The 25,749-nt window shown below is 42.0% G+C and overlaps 1 protein-coding gene across 1 annotated transcript in view; it reads right to left on the bottom strand.

Moving 5' to 3' along the window:
- CCDC178 (coiled-coil domain containing 178) overlaps positions 1 to 25,749 on the bottom strand; it is a 246,104-nt gene that overhangs the window by 136,749 nt on the left and 83,606 nt on the right. The gene's annotated exons all lie outside the window — the stretch shown is intronic.

Below are 25,749 nucleotides of genomic sequence, written 5' to 3'. Positions count from 1 at the left end.
CCAATCCCCGGCTCCGCCCCCCACCCAGGCCTGATGCCTCGGCCAGAGGAGTTGACCCTCATCACCCTCCGATCACCAATCACCGGATCGGCCCCTTGACCAGGCCTGAGGCCTCCGGCAGAGGTGTCAGGCCCAGGCAGGGGACCCCCAGCTCCCCGTGGTTGCAGGCTCCGCCCCTGCCCACGCCTAACACCTCTGGCCTAGGCGTCCGGCTCGGGCAGCGGGGACCCGCAGCTGCAGCGGCCCCGCGATCGTGGGCTTTGCTTTAGGCCCAGGCAAGGGACCCCTAGCTCCTGGGACTGCCAGCTTCGACAGTGCCCAGCTCCCATCGCTGGCTCCACCCCTACTTCCTGCTATCACTGGCCAGGGCGGCAAAGGTGCCTGATTCTCCGATCATGGCTGGGGGGCAGGGCAAAGGCGGCCCCAGGGCCGCCTTTGCCCTGCCCCCCAGCTCTTAGCTCCCCCCTGGGTTTCTGATCACTGTCAGTGGCAGGGGGCTTCTTCCTGCTTTCCCTTTCGCCTCCCTGCATTGTGCCTACATATGCAAATTAACCGCCATCTTGTTGGCAGTTAACTGCCAATCATAGTTGGCAGTTAACTGCCAATCATAGTTGGCAGTTAATTTGCATATAGCCCTGATTAGCCAATGAAAAGGGTATCGTCGTACGCCAATTACCATTTTTCTCTTTTATTAGATAGGATATTTTTGAAATACAGAGTGGGGTAAAAGTAAGTTTATAGTTTTTCATATGGAAAATAATACAATCTATAATAATAAAAACATCATACACTAATTAGACCAGATGTCCTTCCGGACGACCTTCCAGACGAAGCCGGGGATGCAAGGGAAGCCTGGGTTCCGGGTGCCAGCAGCTGGGGGAAGGAAGGCCTACTCTTTCACAGATTTTGTGCATCGGGCCTCTAGTAATTAATAAATAAGAATATATTGTTTTGTGTACGCACAACTGTAAACCTACTTTTGCGCCGCCCTGTAGACAGGCATACTATTTCATATCCATTAAGACCTTACTAGGCATGTTCCACTTTGAACAAATCTCTTCTTACATTAGGAGAGTTAACACATTGTATGCGGGAAACGTGTTTACATGTTTTACGTATGTATACGTTCTGCCAGTGTAGTAGAGCGCGGGACACGTATTAATACGTTTTTATAGACTAGCGGTAGAATGCGGGTAATGTATAAATACGTAAACTAAAGTTATCGTAATTTTACTGAACGTTGCCATTTGTGCAAAAAATTAGCAAAAATGGCCCGTGCCACCTGTTAGCGCATGATAAAAACTACCCGCAAACAATGTGTTAAGTAATCCTGGTGTTTTCAGTTAGTCTTTTATTTTGTTACTAGAGGCCTGGTGCACAAAAATTTGTGCACTGGCGGGGGAGGGGAAATGGGGGGGTGTCCCTCAGCCCCACTTGTGCCCTCTCACAGTCTGGGACCCCTCAGGAGATAACCACCTGCTGGCTTAGGCCTGCTCCCCGAGTGGCAGATGGCAGGCCTGATCCCTCGGTGCCTGCCCCGCCTCCCCAGGTCGTGCACACAGCAGGGCCAATCCGGGGGTTGGGGTGCCGCCCTGGGTCGAGTTGCACACGGGATGCCCCGGGTCAGGTTGCACATGGACGCCCACCACCCCAGGTCGCAGATAGCAGGCCCGGATGGCGGCAGGGCAGGCGGGATGGTGCTGTCCTGCCCTGCCTAAAGTATGCAAATTCGCAGCCATCTTTGTTGGTGGTTAATTTGCATATCATGCTGATTAGCCAATGGGAGGCGTAGTGAAGGTACAGTCAATTACCATGTTTGTCTATTATTAGATAGGTTTGTTATATCCTTTCCACTGCATTTGTTTATGGTTTTCCCTCTAGAACAGTGGTTCTCAACCTTCTGGCCCTTTAAATACAGTTCCTCATGTTGTGACCCAACCATAAAATTATTTTCGTTGCTACTTCATAACTGTCATGTTGCTACTGTTATGAATCATAATGTAAATATCTGATATGCAGATGGTCTTAGGCGACCCCTGTGAGAGTGTCGTTTGACCATCAAAGGGGTCGCGACCCACAGGTTGATAACCGCTGCTCTAGAAGATCTTTGTCTTCTGGAGTGTGGGTGAGGGAGGGGGTTCAAAGTGTAACCTATCTTTGAATCCACTTAACAAAACACACACTGCTTTACCATGTACATCCTGGTTCTGTCTAAGCTGCTGAGGGTGTATTTGTTTAGATTTCAGGAAGGATGCACCTCTCTCTGCCCTCAGGCATGTTATTGTCCTTTCCAGCTCTTTCCACAGCCTTCTCTGGACTCCACTCCACCCAAAGACCACGTCATTCAACTACACCTGCCGCCTGTTCTCTTTCCTCCACCTCACTGTCGCTTTTCTACTTCTGCTGAAGACTTGGGCCGCTGGCTCATCCATCACCTTCCTTACAATTCAAATACTGAAATTATCTTGGATGATTTCAACATCCACGGAACTTTTCTTCTCAACCATAAAAATGCTTAAAGCCCCACATGATCTCACTCATTTATGGAATATAATGAACAACATAAACTGATGAAGCAATGATCAGACCGTCAAACCTCAGAGGGAAGGCAGGGGAGGGCGGGGGTAAAGGGAGAGATCAACCAAAGGACTTGTATGCATGCATATAAGCCTAACCAATGGACACAGACACCAGGGGGGTGAGGGCATGAGTGGAGGGGGGGTGTCAATGGGGCAATAAGGACACATATGTCACACCTTAAATCAATAAAGAAAAACAAAGAATTGATGATTAAAATTTAAATTAAAAAAATTCTTCCCTTTATTTCTATCTATTAACTAAATTACCACCTTTTGATACAATCAGTGCCTTTAAAACATAATCTGTGCTAAATGTTTCTAGTCTCTCAGTTTACAGCTACTCTCCAGCCCATCAAAATATGGCTTCTGCCTCCCCCACGCCCTTGAACTTATTAAGCAGCTGGGATCTGTGAACTATCTCTAGCTTCTTTTACTTTTATGAAAAATTTGACATGTTTGAGTACCTCTTTCCTGTTGAAATGACTTGTTGAAGCTCTTTACTTTTATATTACTTGATTCTTAGTTTTCATCTCTTTGGTCACAACTTCTCATGTAGTTTTCTGAACATTCATGCTCATGAAATTCTCATGTTCTCATAAAATATGAGTGTTCGCCGAAACCGGTTTGGCTCAGTGGATAGAGCGTCGGCCTGCGGACTGAAAGGTCCTGGGTTCGATTCCGGTCAAGGGCATGTACCTGGGTTGTGGGCACTTCCCCAGTGGGGGATGTGCAGGAGGCAGCTGATCAATGTTTCTCTCTCATCGATGTTTCTAACTCTCTATCTCTCTCTCTTCCTCTCTGTAAAAAATCAATAAAATATATATTAAAAAAAAAAATGAGTGTTCCCCAAATTACTCCATATCCTTAGCTACCTGCTCTTCCCTCTCACTGCACTTTCCCTTCGAGACTTCAGTAACACCATTCACAGATGCCTCTAAAAAATCTAGCCATTCTTTTTCTTTTTTTATTCTCACGCAAGGATATTTTTTCATTGATTTTTAGAGAGTGGACGAGAGAGGGAAAGACAGAAAGAAGTGTCGATGTGAGAGAAACACATTGATTGATTGCCTCCTGCATGTGCCCTGACCAGGGCCCGAGCCGGAGAGGAGCCTGCAAGCTCCTCCTGCAACCGAAGTACATGACCTTGACTGGAATCGAACCCAGGACCCTTTGGTCTGCAGGCCGATGCTCTATCCACTGAGCCAAACCAGCTCAGGCAAATATAGCAACTCTTGTTGCTAGGATACAGAGCTGTATCTCAACATGTTATATCTCCATTTGGATGGCACCTGCAAGCCAAGCTCAACAATTCCAAAGCTAGAAGCTCTGAATCACCCAAACCTACTCACTTTCCAAAGAGCTAGCTGTCCTCCATCCAGAACCATTGCATCCGTGCCTGTCTGCCTTCATTAGGGGTAACATTCTGCATGTGCAGTAAAGTTTTATAACCTAAAAATATATTTTTTTCAAAACTGAATTCATGATCCCCTTTTCCCACACTTGCTCTACCTTTTCCTTCGCTGTTGGTAAAACACACTGTCACTTGCCCAATGTCACAAGCTACAACCATGAGATTTCTTCTCAACTCCCCTTTCACTGGGTTCACTGCTTCCTACATCCAGTGAGTGACCAAGGTTTCCCCAGGTCCCATGAAATTTCTCCCCAAAATTTCTCTTTCTTCTCTTATTTATCCCCACTTTTTACTTCCTCTCTTGAAATCTTCAGCACGTCAAGACTGAACTAGTTTAAGAACCTCCTCCGTTGTATTTCTTTATTTTTATTTTCTTTAAATATATCTTTATTGATCTCAGAGAGGAAGGAGAGGGAGAGAGAAAGAAACATCAAAGATGAGAGAGAATCATTGATCGTCTGCCTCCTGCACACCCCACACTGAGGATCAAGCCCACAACCCGAGCATGTGCCCTGACCGGGAATTGAACCGCATCTTCCTGGTTCATAGGTCGGCGCTCAACCACTGAGCCACACCGGCCTGCCTTGTATTTCCATCTCCAAAATGTTCCTGCCACAAATCAATCTTCACGCTGCTGCAAAGTCATCTCCTCTACAGAGTCAAAAGGGTGTACTCACTGGCACCTTAAGACCTTTCCCTGCCCTTCCTTTTCTCTCAGGATAGTGTTCGAATACAGCCCACGGGACCTCTGCCGCTCTGCCCGCCACAGCCTCCCTCCCCGCTGCCATACATACCTGTCACTTCTGTTGACCTGGTCTACTTAGGAGAACAACTTTCCATCAGACACTGTTCCTACATGACTACCTCCTACCTATTCTTTGTTTCTCCTAAATAATTTTTATTAGAGTACAGTTAACATAAAATATTAAACACGGCTATCCAACATTTATATAACTAATGAAGTGATCGCCACAGTAAGTCTAGTAACCATCTGCTCCTCTCCTTAAAATGCAAAATCAAAACTGAGTCCGCATCTTCTCTGAGAACCTATTTTGATGTAGATGCCTCTTCCTGAACTGTTCAATGCTCCCCGCATTTATCACCTTGGTTTTTCTCATTCCATTTTTCTGTCTAGACCGTAAACCCAAGGCAGGCAGAGATGACACAGTCATCCCATTTTTATATCCAAGGTTAGAACAGTGTCTGGCATAGGCTAGTCATTCAATTGGTGTTGAATGAATATATTCCTTGATGTAATACTAAAGCAGTAAATAAAAAATAGTGTTTTGAGGAGTATGGAGCAGCATGGAAAAATGATCTACTGCTAAGTGAAAACAATGTATAAAATTGCAAGTACACAATCATGGCAGCTTTGTAAAACTACAGAGGTAGGGGGGAAAAGGCATAAATAATTGTCCAAAGTTGGTGGCTGAATTACGAATCTGGGTTCACTGATGAATTTCCTTTTTTCAGAGTAATTTCAGAAAGTAATTCTATTAAACAGTCTTAATTAAAATAATACGTCAACATTGCTTTCTCTTCTTGTTGGCATTCTCTACCTGACAAAATGTCACCTGTACATCATTCTTTGTCTTCTACTTTCTCTCATAACACAAAACAAATATACTCCACGTATGGTTTAATAAAAACAGCAGGCCAGTCTCTATTCTCCCAAAAGTTTGCAACACGGAGGGACAATGCTTACCGATCAGATTGTTTATGCAAATAACTGCATCTAGACTGGCTCCTAAGTAAGTGAAGTGGGAATGATCATTCGCCCCTGATGAGCAGATTAGCATATGCAGATCCCGGGGCCACGTAACAGTTTCTTCTGGGCTTCGAGCTTCCGCCGTCTCCTTTCAGAATATCAGTTTCAACACCGCTAGCCTATAAACTTCATAGACATTAACTGGACAGATGTGTGTGTGTGTGTGTGTGTGTGTGTGTGTGTGTGTGTGTGTGTGTGTGTGTTTGATTAGTTTTTTCAGGCAGAGAGTTTTACAGGACATAAATAACGAATATATATCACATGCAAATATCTTTATAACACCAAATTATAGGGTTTACAGACATGTGCCTAGAGACTATTCAAATTAAAGCAGGCAATTATTTCTTTGGTCTTAGATTACGTGTCAAATGAACTTTGTACAAAACATTTAAAAAATATGACTCAAAAAATAAATTTACATTGAAACCTCATTGAGTCTGCCATTTATTTTATCCTAAAACACCACCTTTTCCTAATGAGTTTTGAATATTAGTAAAATCTTTTACATATTATTTTAGCCTGCTGACTTGCTACCAGTAATCTAGATATTAAAACTTTTTCCATATCATACATAGGTACTTAATTTCTCTTATTCATATATGACAGGGCCATTCTTTATTTCCCTTTATCCTTACAGAAAAAAATAAGAAAATATTCCCATACTAATATTTTATTAACTACATTATAATTATTAGTGACTTTTCACTAAATCAATAGATCAGTAATTTTTTACATTTCATTAGATCCAGTAAAAGGCATCATAATGACTCAAAAAGCTATGCTAATAATAAAATATAATTCACTGGGCCAAACTGTTTTTCAAAGACAGTTTGAAAAAAAATAGATTTAAAATTAGAAATGACACATTCTTTAATCTATAGTATTGCTAGATGTTTTAATGTACTATTCTTATCCAGAATTGTGCATTTTAATCTCAAACCTGTGTCACAGAATGTGGCCTAATTCAGTATCTTCTTGTATGTCAATTACATGAGCTAAATTAATAATATTATCAAGCATTCATGCAATCAAACACAACTGATGTATACAATTCAGATACAATTTACATTAATGTACACTGTTGTTTTACAAATTTCCTTTAGCCTATGAAACAAAGAGTAAAAACTTTAACATATTGCTTAAATTGTGAGAATATAGTGAGTAATTTCCTTCTGCTGTTGGCCAGTGCCACTTCTCTGTGACAATAGCATGCTATCAAATTTAAGACCCTTATTCAGGAGGTTAATGTGAGGTAGGAACTTCATTCAGTGTTATTTTGGCTTAAGGGCATAATGTCACAATTTGGTGCATCCTCTAATGACTTTTTTTTTTTTTTCTAAAGGCAGCTTACAGCTTAGACCTAGTTCAGCGAATTTCCTTGTAAGGTCCTTGGGAGACTGGAGGGGAAAAAAAGTACAATGGATTGCGTGGCCAAATTTCTGTTCATGCCTGCTTACTGATTTTTGTTCATTTCACAAATAAACAAGGCATGAATACATCAACCCACAAACCATAAACAATAAAGAACTTCATCCTGTAAGTTTGCTACGGCCAGCAGTTTGTGGCTGAATCTGCTATTTGTCATAAGATAAATGACAAAGTGATTGCCATTTGTCACTGAATACACAAGAGAAGTGCTCAGCTGTGCACCGCTCACATGCAGACAACAGTAAATATTGCCATTCTGATTACTAACTTCCTTTAAAAGGGTCCTCTAACACAATGAAAATGAAGCACATTAGTGTTTGGGGTAAAAATTCTTATTCTTTTAACTTAAGAAGAAACATCATGGACTCAGCACTAAGCATCTGAATATTTCCAGTTTAAAAACCCTGTATATACTACAACATGGAATGCATGCAAATGCAGGCCATTTTTTATACAGAACGGTGTTTTACAAAGTTGAGTGTTGAATTTAATTTATATGTATTGTTCCCACTTTTGTACTGTTCAGTGATTTTTAATACAAACTTTTTTATGTTTCTGAGAATCACTGGTGCTTGACGGCTTTCAACTATATTAATAGAGGTTCTAACAGCGCCCATACATTAATGTAGTCTGTGTTTTATCTAAACTCTGATTGAATTTAGGGAGTGCCTAAATTCTGTGTTGCTATACTTTCTGCCAACTACATGAACTTTATTAATTTCTTCCAAAGGTTATACAACAACAAAATGGAAAAGCATAAAATGCAAATGACATATCAAGAAAAAGAAGTGACTGCTCATGAAATCCCTAAACTATAATATTCTTTAGTGGCAAACACCACACCAGATAAGGAGGCAGCATTATAATTACAGCACATTATACTACAATAAAAATCCTCAAAATTTGAAGCTTATATGTAAAGAAGTATAAAAAGTCACAAACTATTTTCAGATTATGTCATTGTGACTTGCAAGAAAAAAGCAAAATAGCTGACACATATTGTTTGAGATTCTAAAAAATGTTTATAACTCTCAGTTTTATCATGGAATATATCACTTTTCACAAGAGAACTCAGATTAAATAACACATAACCTGAAATATCTTTACACCATTAGACACAGTGCCTTCAAGATTAAGGTTGAAATACATTGGTGGAGAAATGTAGGAAAGTATGCACTTTATAGTATCTTTAAATCCAAACTGAATAATAAGTAGAAAAATAAGTATTTAGTGGCATATATTTCCAGAAACTGGTCTTTTAAATTCAAATCACTGTAATACTCATAAAGTACTACAATAAGATTAAATTTTGAATAATCAAATTATAAATATCCTTTCAACTATAGTCCAATATAACAAATTTCAAAGTCTTTATTAAAAATATACTTGAAGTAATACTTTTAAAATATCAATCTTTATACCTTGTGCTAAAGCACACTAGAAATCATTCAAAATTTGAAGCCAGGAGATGAGATTTCCTGCCATAAGCTAATACATTTTTCATCAGTGCTAATGAATGAAAATGATTAGTTTGATCACCAGAATGTATGCATAAAGTCTCTTACTGCAAGTGTCAACACTACATATCAAATTAATTTTATAAATATTTGTTGAATTAGTTATAGCCCTATTATATACTTTGGTTGTATATAAAAATATGCAATTCTAAAATCATTTAATATGATTGTTAATCTCTACATGTTACAATGTAAAATTATTAGTATTTGTGGTGGATGCTTATATGAAGCATAGGTATACACTAATGCCTGTTCAAAGAGTGTATTTGCAACGTGAATATTGGTTGAATGCTCAACTGTCAAACAGGCAGAGCTAGCACTATTGTTTCTAAAACTCAAATATAACCCATAGAAATCCCAGTTCCATTACATCACGCAGACACTTGTTTCTCATATTTTTTCTCTAAAGAATTAATTTCTCCGTTTATTTCTGCATTATCTACCAGCCACTTTATTTTCCTATCGTGATAAATCTATGTTTTAATGGATTAGGTTATTTCACTGATATATGCTTTTGATTGCCTCTACAACATTCAAAATATTGTTTCAGGGGCAGCATTTCTTTGAAATATACAAACAGAAAACAGGAAAAGGAAAGGCTGGCTTTCAGGCTCCTGACAGGAGTCTTGTATAAGTGGAAGACTTTTAATTCTCAAATTGTTTCAGTTCAATAACTCTTTTAAAGTTGTTGCGCCAAGATGCCTGGCGGATTAAGCTCCATTGCCTTTTCTTGTTTTGAACTAATGTATTCTTGATCACCATTTAATGAAACTATATACCACATGGAGATTTCACATTAGATAAGCCATGTGAAACCCTCATCAGACAAGTAGCTCTGGCTGGTGGTAATCCTTCAGATGAAAATTTCAGACTAGCAGGTTTTCCAATTTAAATGAGCCCCTTTAACTATAAAAAATTGGCACGGTATGATTGCTAAAAATTATTTTTAAATTTTTATGTTGCCAAAGTGCCCTGGTGGCTGTGAAAAACAAGAAATGCTGCCGTAAATACAGAAAACATTAACTGGTCACTGAGGGGATCCAATTTACAACCCATAGAGACAACTCACACAGCTCACTGACACTGGCACTATTGGGCTTGCGAGAGGGCATTCGGCTCCACTCGCCCACTCCGACGCGAAACTCATCTTACATATGCAATTAAATAGATTTATTCTACAAGTTTCTCTAGTCAGTGGTTATTACTCACTCTTACTTCACTGCACTCTGATCTATAGAATTTTCCTGATGTGTTCAGGTAGCCTTTGGGAAGCAACAGAACTTGCTATGAATTTTCAATGAAAAAAATTACTTTTTTTGGTATTAACATGTGCTATTTAGTTCTTTATTTACAGACTGTCAAATCTCAGATGGAAGGCAGGGGTGGGTGGTGGGTGGGTGGGTGGGAAGAGATCAACCAAAGAACTTGTATGCGTCTATGCATAACCCATGGACACAGACAATAGGGTGGTGAGGGCCTAGGTTGGGGGACAGGGGTGGGCTAGAAGGGGTTAATGGGGGGGGAAAAGGGACATACATAGTACTTTGAAAAGTAAAGTGTTTTTGTGTTGTTGTGTGTTTTTTTAAAAAAGGTCTAGATCCCTGACCAGACACTAGGATCCAGAGTGTAGATCAAATAGGTCTAATAAAGCATCCATAAAGTCTGACCATGAAAAATAAAAGTGACTCAGCAAGTTAAATGGCTACAGGTCTTTATTATTGTTTTTTATTTTATGCTAACCTGAACCCACTGTGCCCATTAGTATTCTTAAAGTTTGAATTATAATTAGCAGGAATAAATGATTTTCAGCTTAAATTTGATTTGTAGGTTTAGATTTCAAATAAGAAGGAAATGAAATATATTTAGATATGTTTTCAGTGTATACTAGTAATAGATGTTATATATACATATTTCTTTAGTGTGTCACAAATGTCAGTGACTTGTGCACAAGCATGAATAGGTCAAGAGTTATTTTCTCTGCATAAAGCTAATATGCAAAGTGTCCCCTCAGGAAACCGGGAGTTCAATCCCTCGCTATGACATGCACTGACCACTAGGGGGTGGCGTGGAATGAAGGAAGGCCCTGACCTGCGGCAGCCAGAAGGCTCCAATTGGCCCTGATTGTTGGCCAGGCCTAGGTGACCCTACCTGTGCATGAATTTCGTGCAGCTGAGCCTCTAGTAATAGATAATATTAGTAGACATCAGTTTGAAATGAGTACTGATAATATATTTACTCTGGAATACCACTGCCATCTAAGTATGAAATTAGTAAAACGTTGCTTTATAAAGTAAAAGGCAACATGCTACTTAAAATACAAAGGTGGCTACTTATGAGGAACTAAAAGCTGTGAGTACATGTTTCAAATATGAGGAATAACCAATGAAATCAATAGTTCTATGCAAGCAGGGAAGACAGAACAAGAAAGTGGATGAAAAGTCAGTTGAATATACATGCATTACTTCCAGGCATAGTGTAACATACTCACCAGAAAGTGAAGGGCCTGGGGAGTTTAAAATAGAAAGTGTGGCAGCAAAGGAGTAAAAGTATGTTCTTCTTTAAATACTAGTCTGCGGTGTGTTTTTTGGGGGGGACAGTATTTCACAAACTCAAAGTCATATAGGATTCTGTCTTATGAATCAATGATTTCCAGTTAGATTTCCAAGATGAACTAGACATAGTCAGAGTATATTCTGTAATAGGGAATTATTTTACAGTTTACTAAACAACGGATGGAAAATATTTACAGTCACTTGCATCAAGTATCCCAAACTAAAATAATATCCTTCAAGGGAGAGAGTAGCCATCATTCAGGTTCAGTTAAGCTGCTCACAGCCATTTAATGGAATCAGGTCACTGCGGTGTAACTGCCTCTCGTAGCTAATTGCACTCAAGTGAGGAAGACTAGAGAGCTGACTTGCATCTACACCAGACACAGAGCTCTGGACACAGTCTTTTCTCCTCCCGAACGTGCGACAGCAGCCACCTGTAGAGAGCCCCACCAAACCTCTGGGTTAATGCACAGGTGTCTTGCTCTCCAGCCCCCTCCTCGCCGGAAAGGTGCCCTGCAGCCTGAAGAAATCCTTGGCGAGGGCCCAGAAAGATGTGCTCCTCCTCCACCACCCCCCTGCGGAGAGGGGGAGAGCGGGACACCTGCAGGGATGAGTGAGCAGAGGAAACCCCGATCTCTTCCAGGGTAAGCAGTGCGACAGGGAAAGTCTTGCTTAAAAGAACAAATAAGAACCTTCTATGACAAATGAGAAAAGTGCCAAAAAGTGATAAGGGTAAGTAAGAGTACATTGTATTGTTTTGAATCTTTGCAAACAAGAAGGAAAAAAAAAAAGAGCATCCCAACACTATACTCCAGAATGTGTTATCTTTTCTACGATCTTGTTGATATTATCTACAGTATTAAGCCACTCGGTTGAAAAATAAATCATCTCTTAGAAATTAAAAAAAAAAGAAAATAATAAAGCCTTGTTACAAAGGTAACAGTAAATAAATATTTTAAAAATCATTACAAGTTTTTCTGACAAAGAAAAACTTAAATCTATTTAGTACAAGAAGTTCTGTGTTGTTAACCATTTAATTTATGGAAATCTTCAATATCCTCAAGAAGAGAGAGAACTTAGTGGGCTTTACATTGTTAATGTTTTTTTTAAAATATATTTTATTGATTTTTTACAGAGAGGAAGGGAGAGGGATAGAGAGTTAGAAACATCAATGAGAGAGAAATATCAATCAGCTGCCTCCTGCACACCCCCTATTGGAGATGTGCCCACAACCAAGGTACATGCCCTTGACAGGAATCGAACCTGGGACCCTACAGTCCGCAGGCCGATGCTCTATCCACTGAGCCAAACCAGTCAGGGCTACATTGTTAATGTTAAGGAAGATCTTACAGAGAAATTATAATCTAAAATGTCTGTGAATCAGTAGTTCCCAACTCTATTTTCCCACCCACATGGTTCCCCAGAATGACTGCCTCTGGATGGAGTGAATATAGCCAGAAAGAATAAAACCACCACCTACAATAACAAAGATAACACTCTCTCTATATATAACACCCTAATATGCAAATAGACCGAATGGCGGAACAACCAAACAACTGGTCACTATGATGTGCACTGACCACCAGGGGCATGTGAGGAACATGGTGGGCGTCGGCTGCAGCAGGATGGTGGAGCAGGTGAGTGGGGGTGCCAGACCAAGGCTGGGTGCCGGTCGCTGTCATTGGGGTGAGCCTCTGGTGGTTACTGAAAATTCTTTGCTCTCACATGCCGCAGTCCCGCCCGGCCCTCGCAATTGCTCCCGATGCTGGCTCCATTCACACCCGCTGCCGGCACCTGGCACCGGTTCTGATCGCTTGGTGCCATCAGTGGGTGCAAGCGGTGGCTGCTGGCCCAGATCACCCCTGAGGGCTTCTCCACCTCCCCCTGCTCCTGAGGGGCAATTGGAGCAGCAGCTGCTGCTTGCACCTGCTGATGGCGCCCGCCCCAAGCGCTCTGCACTGTCAGCGGGTGCAAGTGGGGCTGGCGCCATCAGCGCGTGTGAGAGTGGTGGCGAGAGCGGGGCTGCCAGCAGACAGGGGACTGGGGGCCATAAAGGGAGGGGCTGGGAGTCGGACATCCCTCTCACAATCCGGGAACACTGGCTTCTAACTGGTCACCTGCTTGCCTGCCTGATCACCTCTAACCACTCTGCCTGCTGGCCTAATTGCCCCCAACTGCCACCCTCTTCAGGCCTGATCACCCCTAACTGCACCCCCCCTGCCAGCCTGATTGCCCCCAACTTCCCCCCCCCCACCAGCCTGATCACCCCCAACTGCGCCTCCATGCTGGCCTGTTCACCCCCAACTGCCCCCTGCCAGCCAGCTCACCCCCAACTGCCCCCCCGCCAGCCCTCTCACCTCCAACTGCCCCCTCCGTGAGCCTGATCACCCCTAACCACCTATGCCTCAGCCCCACCACCATGGCTTTGTCCGGAAGGTCTCCCGGTCTAATTAGCATATTACTCTTTTATTAGTATAGATATTCTGTTGCCCCATCACTCCTGACAATACCCTGGCCCCAAAATCCACAACCTGCCCATCAGACAAATGGTGGGCATGGTGTTGTAACAGGAACAGGCGGGAAGTGGGAGATACGTTTGTTCTGTGTGCCCAGACAAAGAGTTCAGGATGAACACCAGACTCCTTTACCGATGGACATTTTGAGAAAGCCTTGCTGTACCGTATTCTGTATGCCTTGTCGATCAGAAGCACACATTATCACACAAGTTATTCTAAACCCCACTGGGCTTTCATTTCCCTTAATTCATCCTAGAAACCAAAGACCAATGACCACGATAGGGCCACCCAGCACTGAGACAAACATTAAATACCTCCCCCTGCTCTGATGTTTACAAAGGGCTTTCCGTTTATTTGGGGTAGGGGGAGGGAGGGAGTAACAGAAAGGGCACCCACATGTGCGACTTCAAAACTGAGGGATTATGGGAAAGTCTTATGTAATGTCTCCAAGTTTAAGTTCCCCAACTGCAACCGTAAAATTAGAAAAATAAAACCTTTTGCTGCCTACCCCAGTGGATTGCTTTATCAACAAGATAATCCTTGTACTCGATCCCGAGCGAGCCATTTAGAGTTGCCAAAGATAAAAATTAACACACTTCCCTAAAGCTGTTCTATTTCAGAATTAAACTCTAATCCAACCTAAGGAAAACAATGCAAACATTTGAGTCAAAAACTAAAAATATTTTTACTAATTTTTTTTTGCTTTTTTCATTCATTGTTTTTTTTTCATAAAGTGCATTTTGCATTATAAAAATCAACACAGTTTATGGAAAACCATTTTCATTATTTTATATAGTATTGAAAATGAACATGACACTATGATAGTTTATATATTCCATTTCCTCTCTCTTTATAGCCTATTTCATTTTCTCTCAAACTGTTATTATTATCATGGCACCCAAGTTTGAGATATGCAGCTCCCTTAGGAGGTCAGGTATACATGTTCTCTATACGCAAATAAATCAGTCGGGGGGCTATTGGGGTAACGTTGCCAGTGCTCCCCACAGGACACTATGCAAGCTGCGTTTGTGATATCCCTCGGGACACCAGGCCCAGATTCAAAACTCCTAAGTTTTTAAGGTGTTCATGTTTCTGATACCTTTTTAAAAAAAATTTAGGATATTTTTGAGAGAGAGAAAAGGAGAGGAATAGAGAAATAGAAACACTGATGATAGAGAAACAGGGATCAGCTGCCTCCAGCACTTTCCCTACTGGGGAGCAACCCAGGCATGTGCCCTGAATGAGAATCAAACCGTGACCTCCTGGTTCCTAGGTCGATGCTCAACCACTGAGCCATGCTGGCTAGGCTTTGGTTCTGATACTTAATATGAAAAACTACTGATAAATCACTAAAGACAAAGTGATAGCTGGTCTCTCTCTCTCTCTCTCTCTCTCTCTCTCTATCTCTCTCTCTCTCTCTCTCTCTCTCTTTCTCTCTCTCTCTCTCACCAACTTCCTATCTCTATTTCTCCTGAAAAGCTCTGAGAAGCAGAAGCAAACTAGGAATGCTTAGTAACTGAAAACACCTTCCTGATTGTGGAGCACTGTACGCTAAGATCTGTGCTCTGGAACATTATAAACCCGCAGATATCTCATTCATGCAACATTAAATTCACTTTTTCTGAAAGCAAGATAGGTGACTTTCCTGAAGGTCACAACTGAAGTAAAACTCATACCTCTTAAAGGAAGATGGACAGGACAATGGAAGCTTCTTTTGATTACGTGTATAACCAAATTAGAAACCATGTGTTATGCTCTTCAGCAATTGCTTAGTCACTTTAGGTGACATTTTTTAAAATTCAGGATTATAGACACTAATAAAAAGTATGTATTTATGATAATTTATAAGGTATGATGTGGTTTTGTTGATGGCTACACTAACAGTACATAGGTGAAAGCCCTGGACAAGTAGCTCACTTGGTTAGAGCATTGTCCCCATACACCAAGGTTGTGGGTTTGATCCCTGTCAGGGAACGTACCAATGAAGGCATGAATAAGTGGAAAAACAAATATCTCTCTCTCTCTCTCTCTCATCAACCAGTAAATTTTTAAAAAAAATAGTGTATAACTGAAGCAATGCCATATCAAGTCTTGGTGGTGGTCTCAGTAATTCACTTTCTCTTTTTGAAAAAATGTTTTATAAATATAAGAAGGTTGACAATATCTATAAATTGTGTGTTTGCAGTCTCTCTCCCTTCGATTCCACTTCTGGTTAGCAAAGCCTATTAAAATAACGCTACGATTCTGTCTTCTCTGTGAGGCTGGTATGCTTCTCAGAGTTAGGTTTGTTACCATAATCCTCAGCATCTAGAAGAATGCATTATACATATTAATTGGGCTGAACCATCACCCCATCCTAAACCTGCCAAATGTGGGCCCTGGAAGGGTTGTGCATTGCTAAACCAGCTCAGATTGCATTGCATTCTCATTACACAATACTGGGTAGAACCACCTGCAGTAACTGAATGTTTGCCTGAATTAAAGAATACTAATTTCTTGGGGCTCCACATGTTAGAGGGTCTAGTTGCAGTTAGCATAATCCTAGCTCTCTATTTTGGCTTCCAAACCTTCATTCCTCCAGGCCTATGTAAACATACTCATTGAGTTTTATGTTAAGGAAAATAATCATCTCATTCTCAGCCTATTGCACTGGCATTTACTGATTTCTTGGTCATTTTTCTACTCTAAAGGAAGACTTTGGCCTATGGGACTCATGTCTAGCCCATGTTCCTGTCTATCCCATGTTCCACATCGTTCTATTTTGATACTTACCTGGATGACCTAGCCAACATTTTAATCTTAGAGTGTATGGACTTATTCAAATCCAGTTAACGTCAGTTCCATGCCCCATTACCAATTCATACCCAGGGACACACTTCTCGTTCTGTCACCATCTAGAATGGCACCACGGCTGATATTTTAAACTCCTATATGATTCTCTGACTATAACCTCTGTGCCTTTTGCCCCCTGTTCTTCCCACCTTTTCCATATCATAATCACTAGCACTGAGTCTTGATCTTCCTTCTCAATCTTCCCTGAATTATTAAAGGTTTCCCGAAGCCTCTGTGAAATGTATACGCTTATACTTTCCACAAACATATCTCCAGTCACACTTGTCTCTTCAGTTCCAGATTCTTAATTCAGTTGGCACTGGACTCCAAGTAGCTCCTGCAAAGGTATCTCGAATTTGATGAGTCTAGTTTCAAACCTATTCCTCGGTCCATACAGACTCTCTATTTGTGGGTGCTCACACCAATGACCATCCGTCGTCAAAGTAAAAAACTTGATATATACTTGAGTCAGTTTTCTCTTGATCTAGCCAAGAAATGTGGGACAAGGCTCTGTAGTGGCAGAGCCTTCCAAGCCCAGTCTCAGCCATTCAAGGCGCTTCCCAATTCTAACTTCTAATGGGATCAACGTCTAAGCCCACTTTGGCCGGTTAGCACCACGGCACTGTGCCACAGCAGACCCGCGGAAATCTCTGCCTATTTTAGTGAGATTTTCCTCGGCTGCTACGGTAGCTCTGTTACTCTTCCAATCAATTATTCATGACCTAAAACCTAAACTCTTCAGTGGGACATTCAGAGCCTTCATGTTGTGGCTCCTACCTGTGCGTAAGACCTTTTTCTTTCCCTTTTTCATAAAAACATATTTTTATTGATTTCAGAGAGGAAGGGAGAGGGAGAGAGAGACAGAAACATCAATGATGAGAGAGAATCATTGATCAGCTGTCTCCTGCATGCCCCACACTGGGGATCAACTGAGCCCCCAACCCAGGCAAGTGCCCTGAGCGGGAATTGAACTGTGATCTCCTGGTTGATAGGTTGACACTCAACCACTGAGTCACGCCAGCTGGGCTCCTTTTTAAAAAAAACATGTTTGATATTGACTTTATTGCAAGTGTCTTCCATCCTCTCTTCCCTTTGCTCACCTCCACCCATCTCTGCCTCCCCCTACCTTACTATTGTCCATGTCCATGCAGTAGGCATACATGTTATTTAGCTGATCCCTTCACCTTCTTGCCTACATCTAGCTTCCCAACACAATAACCTACCTGCAATTCCCTAAGTGGCTGATTTTTTTGACACCTGTATGCCTTTTCTCCTATTGTTTTCACTCCTTGAAGTATTCTTTCCTGACTTGTTTCTGCCCTCCAAGACTTAGTTCTATTACTATAGAAAGCTTTCTCAAATTTCCTTTAAGCTCTTTTTTTCCTTGGTTCCAGAGACTTCTGTGCTTAATTCAAGAAAAGCAGTTTGGGAAACCTACTTTAACTTATACCTGTTTCTTCGCCATTGCGCAGGGAAGCTAATTAAGAGCAGGTGTTACCTTTCATTTAAATGCTGTGGCTCCTACCTGTGCGTAAGTTCCTATGCTTCTGTCTACTTGAATGTCACAGTCTATTCGCAGTATGTGAAATTTCCTACACAAATTAATTGTGGGTTTTGCTTTATAAATTGAGGTCATGTCATTTAGTGCATACAGACTCATAATTTCTAAATGACCTCTTTTGGTCATAATATTTTTATATAATGACTAGTGGCCCGGTGCATAAATTCATGCACATTGAAAGAAAATTAATTAGAAGAAATATTTTAATATCACTATTCACCCTTTCTCTATAATGGAAGTGTCAAACAAATCCACGATCGCCAATGACAGATCAAAACACACCCGTGAGATTGGCGCCATTGAGAGCTTTGTAAGTATAGCACATGCGTAAGTAAACTTAGCCATAAATATATATATATATATATATATATACACACTAGAGGCCCCATGCACAAAAATTTGTGCACTTGGGGGGGGGTCCCTCAGCCTGGCCTGTGCCCTCTCCCAGTATGGGACCCCTCGGGGGATGTCCACCTGCTGGCTTAGGCCCACTCCCCGGGGGATTGGGCCTGAGCTGGCAGTCAGACATCCTTAGCACTGCTGAGGAGGGCGGAGAGGCTTCCGCCACCACCGCTGTACTGGCAGCCATCAGCCTGGCTTGTGGCTGAGCAGAGCTCCCCCTGTGGGAGCACACTGACCACCAGGGGGCAGCTCCTGCATTGAGCATCTGCCCCCTGGTGGTCAGTGTGTGTCAAAGTGACCAGTCATTCCCAGTGGTTCTGCTGTTAGGGTCAATCTGCATATTATCCTTTTATTATATAGGATAGAGGCCTGGTGCAAGCATGGGGGCCAGCCGGTTTGCCCTGAAGGGTGTCCTGGATCAGGGTTGCGGTCCCGCTGCGGTGCCTGGCCAGCCTGGGTGAGGGGCTGATGGCTGTTTACAGGCTGGCCAAGCCCCCCAGCGGAGACTCTCACCCTATGGGGGTGTGGCGAGCCTGGGTGAGGGGCTGAGGGCCATTTTCAGTCTGGCCACACCCCCTTCAGGGTGGAGGTCCCCACTGGGGTGCCTGGTCAGCCTGGGTGAGGGTCTGAGGGCCGTTTTCAGGTTGTTCAAGCCCCCCAGTGGGGACCCTCACCCAATTGGGGTTTTGACAGCCTGGGTGAGGGGCTGAGGGCTGTTTTCAGGCTGGCCACAGCCCCTTCAGGGTGGGAGGCCCTACTGGGGTGCCTGGTCAGCCTGGGTGAGGGGCTGATGGCCGTTTTCAGGCTGGCCACAGCCGTGGGCTGGAAGCAGGTATCTGGGATTTATTTATCTTCTATAATTGAAACTTTGTAGCCTTGAGTGGAGCTCAGGGCCGGCAGGGCAGGCAAACAGCTTGGCCTCCTCCATTGCCAGGGGTAACCCAAGCCTCCTGCTCACTCCAGCTCTGTGGCTGCCTCCATCTTAGTTGGGTTAATTTGCATATTCGCTCCTGATTGGCTGGTGGGCGTGGCTTATGGGTGTAGCGGAGGTATAGTCAATTTGCATGTTTCTCTTTTATTAGATTAGATAGAATAAACTTGATTAATTAGACCTGCTTCTGATTTAGCTAAACTCTTTCCAGCCCAGTGAAGCCCCCCCAACTTCTCTTTCAGGTAATTGTCAGCAACACAGCATTAATTATCAACACGAAGCAGATTATTATTGTACATCATGCAAGGAGAACAAAGGGTAAAATATTTAACTGCAGCAGTGTTTGACTATATTCTGTACAATGAGAAAACCTGAAGTCATTTTCAAGGTCCACTATTTCTTCTCTTCAGTCGAGTCAAGTTTCTAAGCTTTCTAAATCTCCATTTTCTGGCTAAAGAAAAGAAAATAGGATTCCATCGGGTCTCCCATCTACCTACTCCAGGACTTCTGTGATGATCAAATGAGATGAGGCACAGGAAAAAGCTTCACAGACATTTGGTAAAAGTGTAAATGTTTTCAACTGTATTCCTGGGCTGAAGAAACTGCAAGGAGGCTAGTCGCTAGGGAGAGGAAACCATGTGTTGCTATGTGACATCATTACCCAGAGTCCACAGCGACTGTTTCCAGGCTGGGATGGGCTGTGGGCCACATTTTGCCCTATGGGGTCTTGGCAGTGTTGGCTGCAATTTGGTGGTGTCTTGCTCCCGGGTGGTGGTGGAGCCTGTGCCCCTCTTGGGGGAAGCTGAGTGTTGGTTTGTCGGTGCCAGGTCCGTGGTGCCAGCCATGCACATCATGGCAGCTCTTATGTTGAGTGTCTGCCCCCTGGTGGTCAGTGTGCATCATAGAGACTGTCAGATGGTCAGACACTTAGCATATAGCCTTTTATAGAGAGAGATAATTCTCTCCTATGTATTGTCTTGAAGTTAGTATTATCAACACCTGCTCTTTTTGTTAAGACTAACCTAATTTTGCATTTCATCAACAACTATTCTGGCTTATTTTTTAGATGTTCATTTGTAACCTTTACAGAGTAATGATTAAAATGATTTTGCTTTTCAAATCAATTCTGATTCACTAACTTAATTAATTTATGATAGTTTTATTGGTTCTTGCTTCTATCATCTTACTTAATGCTTTCTGTGTTGATACTACGTTTCTACTACTGCCATTAGTACTTTTTGGTGTATGGTTACTTTGGATGGACTTTATTGCTTTTCATAATATAAAGTGTAGAAATTCTACTTTTATTATATCACTGTTTCAAATTTCCACCTGAATGTGCTCTTATATTAGTAATGTAGATACACAATGAGAGATAAAGTTGAGAATGTAGGGTTGGGATGTATCATGAAAACTCAGTTGAAAAGTTTACACTTGATTGTAAAGAGGAGACAAAAGAATTTTTGAGGAGTGCAATGTGGTTAGAGATAAGCTGTAGAAAAATCAATTAGACAGCACTGTGTAGGATGAACGAAAGTGAAATGAAAGCACAAGCTGCAGATATAAGTTAAAAGAAAGTGTTTTTGTAATTAAAGAAAGGTGCTGAGAAGGAATGAAGATTATAGACTTCATAGAGACTGATGTCAAATTGGGTGTGATGAGCAAATAAAACAACAGAACACATTGGATGTGGTATGTCACTAGCTGACTGGAAAAATTATGGTGGCATTTATAATAAAACTTTTTGATGACTGCCTTTGTTAGAAGATGATCTGTTTTGGACATGATAGAGGACAAGGAAGTACCTAATACTCCACTGTGCAAACACAAAGTTTAGGAGAAGGAGTAGAAATGGAGCAGAAGGTGGGTGAGTCGGCCATTGTTGATAGTTGAAGCCATGGGAGGCCATGAATCTTAAGGAAGAGTGCTGGAGAATATCTGAGACAGAATCTGGGTATCCAAGTGGTTACCTCATTATCTCTCAACATTTTTTTTAGTCAACTTGTTGACCACTAGGGCTGGGGCTCTGCAGATTTTATATTGTTTGTTGGTAGTATGTTAAGTTCCACATATTTGTGAATTTTCTAGTTTCCTTGTGTAATTAATTTCTAATTTCATACAACTGTGGTTGGAAGATACATGGTGTAATTTCAATCTTCTTAAGTTTGTTAAGACCTGTTTTGTGACCTAAAGTACGTCCATCCTGGAGATGTTCCGTGTGTGCTTAGGAAGAATGTGTCTTCTGCTGCTGTTGGATGGAATGTTCTACATATTTCTGTTTGGTCTAAAGTGTAGTTCAAGTCCAGTGTTTCCTTATTGATTTTCCATCGAGATGATTTATCCATGGTTGAAATTGAGATATTGAAGTCCCCTACTATTACTGTATTGTTGTCTATTTCTCCCTTCATATCTGTTCGTATTTTGCTTAATATATCTAGGTGCTATAGTGACATTTTAATCTTAAGCAACTGCACTTGCAAATTATAGACAATTAGCAAAACTACTGACATTAAAAAAATCTGTCATTTAAAGATATCTGACATGAAGCATCTACCAAAAGACTAAATTTAACTCCAGAACGGCATAATATGTTATTTAAAGTTTGTGTATATTTTTCTTAAACTATTTTATTAGCTACTTATATTTCGAATTCTATGGTGTGTTTTCTCAGTCCTCAATTAATTCCATTGTAGTGTTTTAAAATAAAGTCTTTTATTAAACCACTAGAGGCCCAGTGCACGAATTTGTGCATGGGTGGGGTCCATCGGCCTGGCAGGTGATCAGGTCCAATGGGGGCCAACAGGCGGGGGAGGGATTGTGGGAGGGCTCCAGGGCATGTCCGGCCCTCTTGTCCAGTCCCGCTGTGCCAGACCCCAGCAACAAGCTAACCTACTGGTCGGAGTGTCTGCCCCCTGGTGATTAGTGTGTATATTAGCAACTGGTCGAACAGTCGACCGATTGGACACTTAGCATATTATACTTTTACTAGAGGTCAGGTGCATGAAATTTGTGCACTGGGGGGTGAGGTCCCTCAGCCCAGCCTACCCCCTCTCAAAGTCCGGGAGCCCTTAGGGGCTCTCCAACTGATGGCTTAGACCTGTTGCCCCCAGGGAGCGGGCCTACTCCAGCAGTTGGACATCCTTAGCACTGCCACAGAGGTGGGAGAAGCTCCCGCCACCGCCCCTGTGCTTGCCAGCCATGAGCCCAGCTTCTGGCTGAGTAGCGCTCCCTCTGCGGGAGCACTGGGAGTTCCTGCATTGAGCGTCTCCCTCCTGGTGGTCAATATCTGTCATAGCGACCGGTTGTTCTGCCATCGGGCCAAAACTGGCTCTCTGACATCCCCCGAGGGGTCCTGGATTGCAAGAGGGCACAGGCCAGACCGAGGTACCCCACCAGTGCATGATCAAGGCAGGAGGGACAGGAGAGGTTGGCCAGCCGGGGAGGGAACATGGGAGGGCTCCAGGGCATGCCCAGCCTGTCTTGCTCAGTCTTAATCGACTGGACCCCAGCAGCAAGCTAACCTACCAGTCGGAGTGTCTGCCCCCTGGTGGTCAGTGCATGCCATAGCAACTGGTCAGCTGGTCAACTGTCTGCCCCCTGGTGGTCAGTGCACGTCACAGTGAGCAGTTGTGTGTCCTTAGCATATCATTAACATATTATGCTCTGATTGGTTGAAAAGACAACTGGACACTTAGCATATTAGGCTCTTATTATATAAGATTAAATAGGATTCCTTTAGATGACCCAAAATTGTGAATTCTTTAGCACAGAGGGGACACCCCAGGACAGTAACATCATATATACATATATAAAGATGCCTAATGAGACTTGTTTTTCTGCGGCAATGGTTTACATTTACATCACACACACATTTACAAATTGTCATCTCACCCAATTTCTAAACAGGGGCTAGAACAGGTTTTCTATGAAGAATCACATTGTCTTTCAACTCTTTAATACTGATAACTGATCCTAATCATAAACAGTGTCACTAATGATGAGATACATCCATCTCTAAACTCTGCATGTTCAAACTCTGTGCTTCCAGTCACAAAAGATGAATGCATAACCCGCAGCTAGCCGAGCACTGCTAAGAGACAGTTTCACATAAATGCAAGGTTGTTTGAGAAGCAGTACTGAGCTCTTGTGAAGCACCCTTTAATTGCTAGAGAGCAGGAGCCAGTTTAACCACTTGCACCAGAGGGGACAGGCTGGAGAGAGGGAGTGAGAAAGAGTCGGCCCCTGCACCGCCTGAGGCTTCGCCGACGCGTGGGGCCGGCGCAGACAGACAGTGTGTCTGAAGTGCTGCTGCTTTTCGCCATCATCGTGTTGTTGACACCAGAGTGACCAGATAAGGACATGGTCACCATTTATCCGTTCAGTTATTCGAGGGTTCACCGAGTGCCTCCCTTGTACCTGGCACAGTTCTGAGCTTTTAGGATTCCGAGAATGTGACAGAAAACTCTCCTGTCCTCACAGAGAAGAGGAACTATAATAGCAGGAATTAGTAGAGCAATACTGTGTCTTTTAGAATGTACCATAAGTGCATTTTAGGAAAAATATAAACAAGTAAGAATTAATGAAAAAACAAGTCCAGACAGAGATTGGAGCTAAGAGGAAAAGCAACGTGAGAGCGTGCGATGTGCCAAGGCACCTGCAGAAAGGGAAGACGGAGACGGCTTCTGGGTGGAGAAATACAGGCCTCAGTGGCCGAGAGGCCAGGCGTACAGGGTGTTTCTTTGTCTCTCTCCTGCTGGCCATACTTTGCCATTTCACTAATTATTATTGTTCCATTAACGTGGTGCAATGCTGGTCAACAAGTGATGACTGGGATCCCCCTGTGTTCTCAGCACCAGTACGACTGGAAAATGTGGCTGAAATCAAACAACCAATCCTACTGCTGTGATAGACATAAGGCGGGGGACGATGCTGGTCAGTAAGTGACCGGAGCCTTCTTGTTTTGAGGCGTGCACGCGAGTCTAGGCTGTTCCAGCCTTTTGTACATCACATACCTGAGATTCAGCGGCTGAAGTTCCAGAAGCTCCTCCAAGAGGCGGCTTCCTCTACTGCCACTAGGTGGCGCCAGTTATTTTCATATTTTTTGGCCAAAAAAGAAAACAAAACCTTTTCTATCCAACGGCTATATTTTAAATGGGAGAATGTTACCTAGCACCAGTATTAATAAAAGTATTTTTATTTCATTAATAATTTTCTTGGAGAGATCATAGCTAGCATTAAAGACAGTATGTTCATTCACTCACATAGCTGTTTATTCAATGTGTATCTGGCCCAAATAATCTTTTAAAAAAATATAGTAGCAATGTCTTTGGAAAATGAAAAGAAAAAAATCCATGGAGTATATTAAGTATATATAGTAATAGACTATATAAATATCAGGATCAAAAATAACTGATAGAAATATATTATGATGCTACATATATCTTTAAAATTTTGCAGGAAATAGTTTTAATAAAAGTCTGGTAGAATTCTTTATTTTTTAGAAGCAACTTATTATGCACCTCTCTAAAGAGGTAATTTTTAAATAAACTGAGAAACAAGGTATTTACGATTGCAATTATGTGTAAAAATGATTACAAAATGTAAAATAGGATAGGAATCACAAATATATATCACTTAATCATATCTACATACAAATTTAATATGGATAGCTTTATAAAGTTTAAACATTCAGATCTGAAAAGATACTTTTTATCACATGATGTCCCTGTTTCTAAGTAGTAAGTGCAATTAAAACATATGCAAAATGTTTCTAAAGAAAAAGCGCATAAAATATTCTCATTTTCCCAAAAAGTGGTTGGTAAACATTCAAATTATGTTTACTGGGTGGAGGGGGTCAAAGGGGGTGAAAAGGGGACATCTTCAATACTTTAAAAATAAAGATAAATTTAAACAAAAGAAATAAAATGTAACTATCCTCACATCTCCCCTTAAAAACATAAAGATGGCTCTGGAATAAATACAACCTATACTTTTAAATCAGTAGCTTTCACCATAAAGTAAAGTACAGTAACAAAACGGGTGCACACCAAATGCACTAATACACTGTGCTGTGTAAACATGTTCTAATTACCTCAGGGGGAAATGAAAGTTACGTGTTTATTAAGCTAACAGATCTATTTTTACATTGTAAACATCTCTGCTACCACAGGATGAAAACCGAGCGCCTCCCACCAGCTGCTACTTGGGCTAGCCCCACATTGCCTTCGTTCTAAAACAGTAAAAAGGTAACAC

The sequence above is a fragment of the Myotis daubentonii genome, chromosome 8 (genome assembly GCF_963259705.1).
Source record: "Myotis daubentonii chromosome 8, mMyoDau2.1, whole genome shotgun sequence".
NCBI classification, from domain to species: domain Eukaryota; kingdom Metazoa; phylum Chordata; class Mammalia; order Chiroptera; family Vespertilionidae; genus Myotis; species Myotis daubentonii.
This window is presented reverse-complemented; position numbering and strand designations above follow the sequence as displayed.